The sequence below is a fragment of the Ixodes scapularis genome, unplaced genomic scaffold (genome assembly GCF_016920785.2).
Source record: "Ixodes scapularis isolate PalLabHiFi unplaced genomic scaffold, ASM1692078v2 PGA_scaffold3__209_contigs__length_174095766, whole genome shotgun sequence".
In the NCBI taxonomy this organism is placed as follows: Eukaryota; Metazoa; Arthropoda; class Arachnida; order Ixodida; family Ixodidae; genus Ixodes; species Ixodes scapularis.
In genome coordinates this window covers 66,943,064-66,957,498 of record NW_024609868.1, presented here as the reverse complement: position 1 = coordinate 66,957,498, position 14,435 = coordinate 66,943,064, and the positions used below count along the sequence as shown (strand labels likewise).

The 14,435-nt window shown below is 47.6% G+C and overlaps 1 pseudogene; it reads right to left on the bottom strand.

The window, feature by feature from the left end:
* Positions 1 to 7,314: 7,314 nt before the first annotated feature.
* On the bottom strand, positions 7,315 to 9,041 carry LOC120847745 (annotated as a pseudogene).
* Positions 9,042 to 14,435: the final 5,394 nt, after the last annotated feature.

The following is a 14,435-nucleotide window of genomic DNA, read 5'->3' as shown; positions in this document are numbered from 1 at the left end:
GCTGGAGTGAACTCTGAGCGCTGGAGCGCGCTCAAGCTCGTTAACTTAAAGTGTCCATTCGCTGCTTCAGGCTTGTTTGTGCCGTTTTGTGCACGGTTTGTGTTTTCATCCGCAATGCTCCTCTAGCGTGCCTGGTTTCGGAAGCTGTTTGGAGTGCATGCGCTCAGTCGTGCAGCTCTGCTTGTTCTGCTCTCGTGTCATAGTACATCTGCGAAGTATATCGTGTTGGAGGGTGAAAGCATACCGTGCATTGCCACTGAATGTAAGTGGGATTACCCGAAAAGGTTTGTCGGGGTAACGGGCGCGGGACGGGCGAGACCTGCAGATAGTTTGGGATTCATTGTTTCAGTGACCCAGATTATTAGTGCCTGATACTGCAAAACCCAATCTTGAAAACACTAAATCGCTAGTTTCTTAAAGTGAGTTCTGATTTAAACCGGGGCAATTAATAAATTTATTAGCATTCGGATGTGTTCGTGTCAATAAATATTCATCTAAGCGTCAAAGTAAAGAAATTTTAAAATGTGTCCACTTTGATTTTTGTATTGTGCAACCTACGTTGTCGCACAATACAACAAGCAGAGGGGTATAAAACATACACATATTGAATTTGCCATCGAGCAGAGCAGCTCCGTCTGCTGCAATTTGTGCCCCTGAGAGCCATCACTCCGACGCTCCATCATCGATACCGGATGCTCCGAGTCCAAATCTGCGAGCGCTCGATATTTGCCAAGGGAAGGGGCTGAATGAGCCACGTAGTTGTAGAAAAGGTGAGTCTTACTTTGCTGTCTCTTCGCACACGCAGCTTTGGCTGCTTTTTTAAATATTTTTTCCTTCTTAGTTTTGTTTTGGTTGGTTTTACGCAGCCTAACACCTCGGTTGAATATCGCTGAGACGTCTTTCGCTTGTTTACTTCCTTAAACTGCTATGGCATGTTTAGACGACGGGCCACAAAGCTCTCATTGAAATACCAAAGCAGACAAATGTTTGAAAATTTAATTTGCGGATTTTAGGCAACTAGGCTACAAATTATCACTTTTTCCTCCCCACTTTGACGTCCGCCGCGGCTGACGACGTTATTCCGAAGGAATCTTTTCTTGGTGGGAAGTGACTTTTTTTTTCTTAATTATTATCAAGTCGTTGCTGAATGCTACTTCTTCTTAAAACAAGCATTGTGGAGGTCAATGTGACAAAATTATGGTAGTTTTTTTCTTTAATACCACAGCACAATAACGAGCCTAATATAAAATAAAAGAAAAGAAATTAGCAACATATGAAAACTCTATCTTATTTATTTGGAGCTGTGTAAAGATTTGGGACATTTAAGCTCTCTTAGTGCAGGTTGGGAGCGACATCCAGAAGAAGATTCAAAATGACTGAAGATAATTTCTACTTGGCTTCAATGATATGTCAACGTTTTTTAGCATCTTAATTAAGTCACAAAGGGGCTTGCAAAAGTTTTGAGATATTAATAGACGCGTGAATTTAAAAGGCTAAAAATATTTTAACACCATATAAATTACTAAGTTACTTTCGAAGTAATTATTCAAATTCTAAAAGTGTATGTCCTCAGGGGATCGTGTTGCATAAGGATAAACAGCGAGGAGGGCTGGAAAAGTGAAGTAGATATGTATCAGCCGAAGACTGCGAAAACCTCGCCATCATAGCTTCTTCAAGTGAAAGAATTTTAAAAGCGAAAGAATAAAACGCGGAAAACAAGCACAAGACAACCATGTTCTTTCATTTAGCAAAAACGTTTATTTTGGGCAGGAGCATTGCACACTGAATGAGATCCCAACTAAGATAGGGTGATAAGGGGGAAGAAAAACTGGGGGCTGAAAATGGAGAGAAGGAAACCACGAGGCACGGGCAAAACTAAAATAATATATTTATATATACATTATTTTTAATTTTATTTCTTTTTACGGGAAGTTGCCATGTTTTCTTAGGTTCAAGCCTGATGAATTCTATTTCCCGCCTTGAACTTTAAGTAAATTGGAAACCGTACTTTTTTTTTTACTTTAGAAAACGTGTTTTTTAGATTACTATAGTTTCTTTTAAAGCTAAGAAGATTGGCTTGTGTACATTCTCGTTTATGATTATACCTTTCTGTCTACTCGAACAGAAGACGCAGGAATCATTGGAAGGTCATGGGCTCACTCGAGTTTGGCTCAGAGTAGATCGATAATCTCGCTGAAATCGCTAATTGGCCATGAGCTCTCAAGTTGCCTTCCGTCCTGCTTTCGCTGGGCATGCACGCTCGAGGCTCACGTGACGTCGAAGTGCTGTCGAAGGTAGCAAGCTCGTGCTGGATGCAGGACAACCCGAGGGTTTTCCTGCCGTTCTTCTCTTGTCGGTGAATATTATACAGGGTCTTCAAGATAAATACGGAAAATTCACCATATTCAGGAAAACACAGAGAAGATAAAGTAAATATCGACCGTTTTTTGTGCTTTGCTTGGTCTGCCGTAACGTCTTCCTGGCTGATAGATTATCTGAAGGTCTTGACGATGCTGTAAACTTGTCTCCTTGTAGCCATACCACGCAATGGTTTGCTAAGGCGACTTTGCGTAGAGCGCTTCAAGTATTGTCGCCCTCCGGTCGTATTTCCTGCTCATATTAGTGCAGGTCGAGAATTGTTTATCATACGATGGTCCGCTGTCGAATCACTTGGCCGCAGAAGTGCAATACGGCCGGTTAACTTCACTGTGATGTCAAAAAAAAAAATATGAAGAAAGAAAAATCGGGATTTATTTGAACGACCCTGTACACCTCTTTTGTCAACGCCATTAGTTCAGGATCAGTTGACATGCTTTTCAGAAGGCCTTGCGCCTTTTTATGCGTCCTCTTGGTGGCGCTCGCAGCACCATCAGCCCGTATGCATGGGCTGCACTGACGTCACATCGCATACTTTTGACCACCATGTAAGGGGAGGAAAGGGAAGCTGCTTTTTTTGAGTGACGGGTTAATCTTTTATAATCTTCTGCGAGGAGAATAGCGACGCTTGTGCAAATCCGGGAGGCACAAAAGAGGGCCCTGATAAGAGGGGAGGTCCTTCTTGCCCTCGTCTCTGGTGGTCATCGGAGTGCTTTTTGAACGACGTCACGTGCAACCCATGGACAGGCGGAAGCGGCGGAACTGGTAGAACGTTGGACGCACATAATGCCTGTAATAGAAAGTGATTTCATTGTGATTTTCTATGAACATGACGATTGTGTAAACGTTTGCGTGAAAAGAGCGTCATACGAGAGATCTCCTTCTACATCGACTGTAGAAGCGGTGCCGCAGTTGGCTCTAGGATCGCTATCTTCCCGTACCTGCTCGTGTGCGGGCAACTGAGAAGGATCGTTCGAACGACGCTCTTGCGTGAAGCCTGTCAACTAAAAAATCTAAAAGAAAAATAAACCTCGAGTTTTTGGGGGAGCCATTTAACGGCTGTAGCGCCGGCTGCCTTCATCCGGCCATTTCGGGGAATTCGAAGCCCTCCGGTTGACTACCAGCGCGGATAACGCGTTCCCCGCGCTGAGTTTAGAATGCGTAGCACCGGTACCTTCCAAAATCGACTCCGTTTCGAGTTTGCTTATTCTCAAAGCTCAATTTTATTTAGTTTACTTATGGAGAAAGCAAACTTCAACGGCGGGTGCACCTTTTCTCTTCTTTTTTTTGAGAACGCGAATTTTTTTTTTAAACTTTCTTTAACGTCTTTGTTGTCATCCGGGTTTTGCCGTGCCCTTGTTAGGTCTGGTTATAACTATATGCACTTTGGGGTTTGGGTTTCGCCCTTGTTCTTCTTTACCTACTTCACTTTTCTGGACGAATCTTCTTCTGTCTTTTTGTGACTCCAATGTCTCGAAGTTTTCGCAGAGCTCTGTTTTATTGACCTTAGACGAAACACTAGGCTTTCAATGGTTCATTTGTATGTTAGATATTCAGGTAGCGCTTCGGAAGGAAAGTGGTTTGTGGAAGGAATTTATCTATGCTTGGGAACCTTGTGTTTGCGTCTGCGCTGTCTCTTCCCAGGCGTCAGGGTTCCGCTTTCTGCTAGCAGCAAGATCGCTCGTATAATTGCATTGCCTTTCGATGATGCGGGTAGTTTTGTAAATCATGTAGGCGTCCAACCATTTAAGTGTTAACAGTAAATATGAATAAAATTAGCAGCGACCTTCATCTTGAAACTTCTACAATGCAGCGCGATATAGGAGCGATTGTTTCAATTGTTTGGAAGACATGGAACAGTTGTTACAAAAGCGAAGACGCTATATTGATTTCTTTTACAAATTTTGGGGCAATTGAATTGTCGCGTCACGTTGCCAGGGACGGAGGAGCAGGAAAAGGCACTGTAGGACGGTGAAAAAAGGGATTGGGAGAGGGAAGAAATAAATAGGGAAACTGAATTTCTGCGTCATATAACCAAGGAGGGGGCAGAGAAGGAAGGGAAGGGGAAAATAGGGAGAGGAAAAAAGGAAGGGGGAGCGAGGGGAAGGGAGGAATGCGGAGTACACCCCAGGAGGAGGGGAAGGAGGGGCTGGCAGGAGAGTGAATTGGTGTGCGACGTGACGTATAATTTCCCTCCAAGTTTAGCGGGGATGAAACGTTTTGCATAGGTGACGTGGCATTAAGTTGCGGACGGACGGATGGACAAAATTTCGGTACTAGGTGGTCCCGTTAAGAAGCAATTAAGGCTTTAAAAAGCTTTAAAATGGTCCAATCGTTCATGCCACTGAGAGAAATGCTGGTGAACGCCATAAAATAAGGCCTGACGTAATTCCTTACATTCACGGGATCTCTCACAACTTGAAGAAAGCTCCGGAACGTTAACACGTTGTGGTTTTTTGTTTTTTTTTTTGAGCCCCTTACAAACTCCCTGCGTTATGGGAAAAAAAAGTCAATGTTTTAGAGGGAGTGGGGATGATTGTAAGACCTATCACAAAATCAAGGTTATGAAATGAAAAAACGGGATTGTATATAACATTCCACATTCCTGCGGGCGCTCCTCTTTGAAGCAATCACAGTCAGGCATTTAGCAGTACACAGCAACCGATGTGCGTGCACTTCAGGTTTTTTTGGCACCGCGATTCTTTCGCGGCACAGCGAAAAAACAAGAGAAATGCACGTGGCACAGGCAATAAAAACAAGAGGTTCTGATAAGTGGGTAGGCAAGCCGCATTGGTCCTGATTGATAAGGAACTTTTATTCGTTTCTGGCGCTTAAATGTACGTAATGAACCAAGTAGCCCAAGTAACCATTTTGTTCTTATACGCTTCAAGTTTGGTGGCCCCTTTTCCTTCCGTACTATAGGAGTCGCCAGCACCAAGAGCAGGCACTAAACTACTAAACTAATCGTCCAACTGCCACGCGACTATATTGTTCAAGAACTAAGCTGTGCTCCATTTACATTTTATTGCAATAGCCAAGCAGGAGCGTCGGCAGGCGATTCTCGACAGTCCGCAGACCACACGAAAAGGGGTGGGTACAGACGCGGTTGCTCGGCGAAGGCGAAAAGTAGTTTTGGTTTAAATTGAACAGCCGAGGGAGTTGTATAGGTCCGGCTCGACAGGGAACTGATGTAGCGTAATGGTGCCGCATCCACATATATTCTGAACGTAAACACATTTGACGTAAGCCCGTCCGGTTGCTTGAAGCTATGGAAATATATATATTCCCCAACCATGCGTGCCCTGAACATTCAGGGTGCCGACGTTTCAAAACCAATTTAGTTTCTTCTTCGGGGGCTGAGTGTTTACAAATATGGGCAGGATCTTGTGCAGAAAGCAAGTTCATCTGCTTCTTGTCCAGGGGTTGCGGTGACGTCAGAACGCCGAGCTCTGATTGGTTAGAGTGGAAAGATAGTGGGTCACCGAGACCCACTATCTGAGCGTCGTCTGCTCCTTTGCAACGTCGTCTGCAATACAACAACTGTCTTACCTTTGCGAGCGAGCCAGACTTCGCCTTTCAGAGAGGACAGACGGAAAAACTCGAGGGGTACGATGTGTTTTTGTCTAACAACCAGCAGACACGTATCAAGGAGCAAAGCCAATAAAGGACCCCGGGCGAGCTGGCCGACGCGCCGAGGTTTGTTTGCTAACAACCGAGAACGAGTGTGGTTAGCGTCTGGAAGTTCCCTCCTTTCGTGTGCGGCGTCGAGCGTATCGCGGCAGTTAAACGCATGACCACACTAGCGTGAACGGCGATGCCGGTCGGCGCCGCCGGGCGGCACCGCCGTCTGACATCCCACCTCGAGGAATCCATATTGGCCTCTGTTTTGCGGGCGTCACGTGGCAACAATGGCTCTCGCGATCGCGCGCGCGCCTCCCGTCGGACTTTTTCCTCTTTCGTCGTCTGCTCTTTGTTAGATTGTTCCGTTTCGGTTCTCAACTTTCGCATATATCAGCATCGAAGCCGCACTCGCTGCCTACATGGTAGGTGTCCGTGATGATCTGGTGATCAGCATAAATGTGATTATCCTAGTCTGCTCGTTGATCTTGCGACGTCGCCGCGCCCTGAAGGGAAGGAGGCACAGGTTTCGGGTCCGGCCGAGTTGGTTCTACCGAAATACTGAAGGACAAGTCATGCTTTGCTGTTCCGGCGGCGCGCAAGAGATGAAGGCTACTTTCGAAAGTGTCGCCAGATCAACACGACATCCGTCACAACACAGACGACGTGCAACAAGTGCCACGGAGATACTCACTTGTAATTCCGAATTCCTCTCCTATAATTTCCCGGCGGTTGTTCTTAGCGTCATTATCTAGGTAGTCTGGCTGCGTCTTGTCATAGAAAAAGGGAAACAGTCGCACAGTTTGAAGGAACCGCTCCGTTGGGGAAGGCATCGGGGGGAAATAGGGATAGCAGACGACACAAAACAATGCTACGTCCTTCGGAACGTGAAAGACGCGCGGAGAAGCGGCTGAACCGGCTTCCGCGTTGCCATGGCATCGCAACGTCACTAACAACGCCACCTCCCATCGGCTGCTTTCCTCTGCGGCTAGAAGCGGCGCGCTCTGAACCGTGCAAGAAGCGGTTGGCTCTGCGGCGCTGTACGTCACGCCGCTGAAACCGAAAACTGGTTTTGGTCGGCAGCCGGCCGCGCCGACCGTCGCGCCGCAGGCCTCCGCGACGCCAATGTGGTCGTGCCTTTATGTTGTAGACTGGTTGACACCAAAGAGTAATTATTGTTTGTTTTTTTTGTTTGTTTTGGCGAAATTGTATGGAAACTTATTTTTCTATGCCCTGTTACTCAAACAGACAAACACTTTCTCGGGGGTTTTTGTTTGTTTGTAAACGTCTTTATTGGGCCTTTTCGAGGCTGCTCTTGTCCTACGGCATCAGCAGCGGCGGGGGAGAGACACGGGGGATTTCTTTCCTGGGCGGGCCGTGTAGAAGCAGGGCTCCAGGCCCTCCGTTTGCGTGGACGAAGAGGCAGAGGTGCTTCCACAGGAGTTGAACAGTCCCGAGCGACGTGCCCTGAGGTAGAATCCAGTCCATGTAGCTGGTGGGTCGGTGTTCTGCCGGTAACTCCGACAGAATGAGTTCCCGGGCTGTGCCATAGGTTGGTCACTCCCAGACCAGGTGCGAGGCGGTCGCCGGCATTGCGCAGGCTCGGCACTTGCCTTTGTTGGGATCATCGCCGAACATCTTGTGCCTGAGGGCCGGCGTGAGGGCGGTGTTGGTGATAATCCGCCTTGTGGTGACCTGTGCCCTGCGGTTCAGGTCTGGAGGCATCGGTGGGATCTCTCGGTTGTGACGGTTCGCGGCGGCGGCGGCGTCTTGTCTCAGTCGGAGGAGGATGGCTTTACGTTCCTTCTTGGCAATTGCCGCTCATTCCGCGGAGTCTGGTAAGTCGTCCGGCGGGCCAGTTTCACTCGGCGCTGGGGCTTGTCTGGGCTCTTTTGTGTTGTTGGTTGCGTCTGTGCTCGTGCCTCGCTGTGAGCCCATTCGTTCGCCCGGATACCCGCGTGTGCCGGGACCCAGTCGACTCGTAGTGTGACGTTCCTGTCATGCAGTAGGCGTTTCGCGACGTCGTGAATATTTCGCACCCGTTCGCTCTGACTCTTGATTGCGTTACGGCACTCCAAATATGCCTCCCTGGAGTCTGTGTAGATAGTGATGTCCGTCACCTTTGTTCCGACAGAGTGACGTTCCTCTGCGTGTATCGCTGCTCGTAGGATGGCTTCAAGTTCGGCCCCCTTCACGCCCACACCCGGGGGCAGCGCGCACGCATCCACTTCGAGGGTGGTGGTGTCAACCCAGGCTATTGATGTTCGGAGAGGGCTTCCGGTTTCTTCCGGTGACGGCTGTTCTGCGGCCGCGTCGGTGTAGATGCAGACGTGTTTCTTTCCATCTCTGTTTTCGACAAGCTTCTCGTGCGCTGCCGCGAAACGGGATCTCCTCTCGGGATGATCGGGGCCCATGTGACTTGGGAGCGGTGCATCGTCTGTGAGATTGATTTGTCGTTCCCATGGCGGCTCTTGCACCGGGGAGATCGGCGGTGCCGGTTGCGGGAGGTCTCCCAGCTCTGCGAGAATCCTCTGCCCAGCACGTGTGCTCAGTAGCCGAGTTCTCTGTGCAGACAAGAGTTGCTCGGCCACGTCGGCCAGCCTGTTCAGCCCGCCGTGGGCATAGAGGTCCGCAGTCCAGGTGTACTTTGGAAGGCCCGTTACGATTCGTATCGCTTCGCGGTTTAACTTTTCCAGCTCCTCCCGTTGTTTTGTAGTGACGTGATGGTAGTTGTAACCGTAGAAGATTCTTGATGAGAAGAGAGACTGGACGAGCTGCCGAGTTTCTTTCTCGCCGGTGCCCCATCTTCTGCTGGTCACTCGGCGAATGAGGTGCAGGATCTGCCGACTTTCCTTTTTCACGCGGGACATCCACGTGCCGGCTTTGCCGTCTTGGTCAATAAAGAGACCCAATACACGGACCGTCGAGCTCCGCTTGATGGGCTTCCCGGCCAGGTTCAAAGTGTAGAGGTTTCTGGTCTTCTCAGCTTCTCGCTGCGGGCCGGAGAGAACGACGACAAATTCCGTTTTCTCTGGGGAGGCGGTCATGCCTACCTCCCCCAAAAATCTTTGGATCTCGTCGAGTCCTCGCTGAAGCGTATATTCTTGCTCCATCACGGAGCCGGCCACTGACCAGAGGGCAATGTCGTCCGCATATAAGGCGAAACGAAGCTGTGGGATCTTGGACAGGCGCGGGGGCAGTCGTGCCATGACCATATTAAACATAGTCGGCGACAAGATCGCCCCCTGCGGGACGCCGACGTGGTTGGCAGTTTCGGGACCTGTCTTGTCTCCGATCTTGACTTTAAACCGTCTATCACGAAGAAAGCCGCGGATGAAGTTGAGCGCTCGCTCGCCTACGCCCGCAAGGCCCGCGCTCTCGATCACCGCCGCGTGCGGGACGGAATCAAACGCCTTTTTAGATGTCGACCGCGACGACCGTTCGAGGCTGAGATTTCGATGGTCGTTCCAGAACATCGCGACATAACATAAGCAGATTATCTTGCGTGCTCAGGCCTTGTCTGAAGCCTGTCTGGCAATGGTGGAATCGGTCCTCGGTTTCGAGCTGCCAGAGGATTCTTGCGAGAACCATTTTTTCCGCCAGTTTGCAGACATTGCTCGTGAGGGCCATGGGCATGGGGGTAATCCGACTGACTTCAGTTAGCCCTCTGTATTTACTCAAGTCACTTTTTTCTAAGCTTACTGTCTTAAAACGGATAAAACCACGCTGCTTCCTTCAGTGTAGCACGCGTGAGGCCCCGGACATCTAAGGGCATCACAGACCTGTTATTGCTCTGTTTCGTGCGGCTAGGTGCAGCTTGTCCCATGCAAGAAGGGTGTAAGATGCGGAGAGCCACGCACCTATTTAATAGGCTAAAATCTTGTTCGTTACCGTAATTAACCATACATATCGCTCCACCAACTAAGAACGGACATTTACCACCATCCACCGAATTAAGAAAGAGCTCTCAATCTGTCAATCCTCCCGGAAATTTAAAATGCGGCACACCGTCGTGAATGCTCCACCATTTCCAAAGACGCAGCACGTTTTCATATCCCCTGGTAACACTGCGCCTTGGACAGTGCCTGATCGCAGCCGACCTCTAAATCACAACAAAAAAAGAAAAAAGCGGAACGTTTTTTTTTTTTTTTTTTTTTATTTAGTTATTACGCGAAGGATTAACGGCTACAGCCACAGCTGCTAGAGCACACCCGCCATTCCCGACGCCGAGATGTCTACATCCGCGACCCCCCCACCCCGAGCAGGAGGAATTTAGTATAACCTCCTCTCCCACCTTCACACCTACTTTCCCATGCGCAGAAGACCGAATGCGGCCCACTTGCAAGGCGGATATAAACCCACAGGCTTTAAATAGAATTGTGGCACATTCTGCCAACACGAGGAAACTTCAATCGATCCATCGGAACTTTTCCTTCTGCACACATCACTGAACTAGGTCACCTGACAAAGAAATGAAAAAGGCAACCACCCAAAAAAACGACGAGTCTAGTAGCCGCTCTTTGTTTGTGAATAGTCAACCGCCGAAGAAGAAACCAAATCAGTTTTGAAACGTCGGGACCCTGAATCTTTCGGGCGTACATGTTCGGTGAATATACTTTATTTCCGGATGCATTTTGTTTTACGCTATAGGAACCGAGCACGCTGTTTAGTCGTTTGATATACATGTTTTTTTTTATATTTGCACTACCAATAACAGAGCAACACTGTCCGATCGATTTTGTTCCAAAATATAACGCAATTTTGCAGCAAAAAAAGAAAAAGCAACAAGATTAGCAAAACGATGCTTAACATTTGCGGAAAGGTTTGTATCTATACACTGTGGGAAATCTGGAGGGTATACTTCTCCGTAAAGCACTTGGGAGAACCAGCTGCTGCCATCTACCGAAGTAGCTAGGCAAATGACGAGGCTAAAATTATGGCTAGATCTAAAAAAAAAAGAACTAAAAGAAACAGCCTGCGCCCTGGCATGGAGCATGGCGATGTTCGATACCACGGCGAAGTGTTTTTATTTTTAATGTAGAATTATATTTTCATTTACGCCATTGGCCTAGCCCCCTCCGCATATTGTAGCGATTGGCTCTCCCAAAAAAACAAAAAAATACCAAACTTTACAGTAACGCAAGTATATAAGAATAAGCATGAGGAGGCACGACTCAATGGCGTTCTCAATTTTTAAAATATAAAGATCATTAAATTATGGTCGAACTGCATCTGCTGCAGAAATTTTTTATTATAGCAGTCTGCTACGAGTTCGGTACGCTTTGTTGCACTGAAACCTGGCAAAGGTTTTGGGGAGAACCATGTCACCCAAGAAAGGTTGAAAGTTGCGGGGTTCTTTACGGAGATCCCTCTACTCATAATCACCGCCCCATCGGTATGCGCTCCGCTCGTCACCCAGGGAGTGACATACAGCAACGAGAAGACAGAGAATGGGTTTACTGTACCTCCCGGTTGCCCGTCGTCGAGAGCCGTAAGTCCAGGCACGCCGAATCTCGTTGTCGCCCGCCGATCAGAGCTCACATTCGGAGTCCTTGTCCAGGCATGGGGATCGCCTTTCCCACGCCAGCGCTACGTAGGCTGGCTGTCCCCGGCTATCAATGCCCGAGTCGCGCTGCGGAACTAGCCCGGTATCGTCTTAGCCCAGGTCATATGGCCAGGGCTCGCCGTTTCCACCGGTCTTGCTCCAGACCTCGCTGGTGGACCGCTCCGGGGTTTGTCATGGGCCGCGCCAGGCAGCTTGGCTTCGACGTTCCTTGTCCAGCTGCCAGCCTCGCTCCGCCCGCTCTGTCTCGCCCCAGCTCGTGACTTCTCCGCCGACCGCCTGTCACGTGCCCTCTGCCTCGTCTTTCACCCTCGGCTCCCACAAAGTAAGAGTTCCAAGGCCTTCTTTTTATGCCCAAAATTTAGGCAAACAATGCTTCAAGAAAAATCTTTTGCCCTAGAGTAACTCGACTTTCGCCACCGCGGAGGTATTGTCTGCGATGTTACCAGGGAGATTTAGTATAGCATACGCAAGCGTTTTGTGCATGCAAAGAATAGTGTCACCATATCTTTCAAATACAACGTTATTTTTAACACACTCAATACTCACTCCCTATTGCGGAGTTTCGCAACGAGTACAAAAATGCACACCTTTTGTGATGCCTGGTGCCAGCACGTCGCTGCATTGCAGTTGCAGTACCGTTGTTCCTTCTGACAGTCAAGGATCCACCACGAGGTGGATCCACCACGAGGTGCATGGACTCCCTGCGCCGCCGGTAATTCGGCCGGCTCGTATGCAAGCATGGCAAGCGAAGAGCCCTCTCCAGGCGCTTGAGACCGGCCTACCAGAAGTAAGCAGCCCACGGCAGCACCGCGAAGACCATCACCGCGAAGATTGCTGCTAGGCCTAACACATCATAACTTTCATCTGTACATTACATCATCACATAATCACCATCACTAGACACGGCACCGCGGGCCTCCTTGGTACGGGCTCTTGCCTTTCTGCGGTGCCGCGGCTCTCCTGAGCAAATAAAACATTACAAAACATTACGAGGTAAATGAAGGTTGGGTGGTCGGCCGCGTACTGCATAGTTAAAGACATTTTAGATTATTACGTCATGACTCGGTCACCCTATCCTGTACATGTTGGAGCTTATCAGACTGAATAGGAATAGATTTAGGATCTAGGAATGATAAATTACCTTTAACTAAATGACTAGCAAAACGTATTCAGCCATACTGGAGCTCAAAAGCCCTATTGAATATTCTCATTTGTATAAGAAATATCTCTGTCCAATAAACACATATGAATCATACAAGATATATAAGAACATATAAAAACCATATGAGAACTATATAAAAACTACATGAGATATATGAGAACATACAAGCGCCATATAAGAGACTTGTGAGAAGTTTGTTATAAGTTCATATATGGTTCTTATATATCTTATGTAGTTCTTATGGAGTTTTTATATAGTTCTTACATGGCTCTTATATGTTATTATATATCTTGTATCATTCATTACTGTTTATTGGACACAAGAAATTTCTCATACAAATTACTTTTTTCACTAGGGAGATTCTTTTAGCTATTTTTATTATGACGGAAATAAAACAAAAAGGTTAGACCGGCAGCTTCTGTAGTAGGCTTGCTCGGGCAAGAGAAAGAGAGAAAACGGGGAACAGAATTTCAGGTCTAGCGGGAGCACTCAATGCACACATTGAAGCTTGCACAAGCAAGGACGCGCCTGACCACGCACAGCACAAGACAGTAAGTCACTGAACGCACAATAGTGCAGTGGTTTTACAAGCACCTTATTGGACGTTCACTCACATGGTGATGCACTGTTAAGTTTCTTACATACACAACACATTATGGTAGAAACTGCACACAGATACGCATAAAGACTGGGTACCATGATTAATTAATTAAACCCGTACTCTCAAGACAAAAATCAAGTTTCCCTACCAGCTTCTGCTTTCATGCTTTGGTTAGACATTTAGCAAATTGCTGCAAAGATGAAGATGCAAATTTTTAAAAATATACTTTTGCATAGGAAAACTAGTGATTTTACTTCGGACATCACACAACCTCCAGAAGAAGGCCAAGATACTGAGCTCTTACTCCAGTACAGGTTCTGTCTTGTTTCGTTACAGAAAATAGGTAAACAATTTGTCATTCAGCCTGAATCAGATATGTTCCCTGTCAGGTAACAGCATCTTCGTCAGCATACTTACGTGTTCAGGAGCAACTCTCCCGGTTCATCGAGGTGTTCCAGCTGAATTTCCTATGTCCCCAGTTGCGCGTCTTGGTAATGCGCTGTAGGCAGAATTCTAGTTCTGAATGAGCTGAAGGAGCAGATTTTGGAAGTAGAAATCAGTAACAATGCACCAGGCTTTCTGATAGATGTGACACTCATATTTAGAGGCATGCAAATAAACTAATATTGAAAAAACGTCCTACCGCCGTATTCATAAACATTCCCCTACTCGACTCCAAACTCGACTCGACTTGAGTGGAGTATGGACGCGCGACTCCACTCGAAGTGCCATTGGTATTCACAGACGCGAATCGGCACTCACTCGAACTCGAGATTCCGTTCTCCACTCCAACAAGCTTGAGGACGTCTGGGAGCGAGATTATAGCCAAAGGTTTTATTTAAAACACCGTTTTTACGTGAAAAGTAAATATATTCGTTCGTGTTATCTAAAAACATGTACCATACAAACATCGAATTAGTGAACTACGAAGTTTTATTAAGGCAGCGTAAAGTTTAGACGTGTTTGAGCGGCAAAACGGACAAAGTCGTTACCTTGTCTGGCAACAAGCGCATTCGCGAGCTGCGTCGGCTGCGTCTCGTCGTTCTCTCGTCGACAGTCGTCTATCTCACGGTTTGTCGATTTCGTCTCGTTTTTTCTTGCTTTCGCCGCCC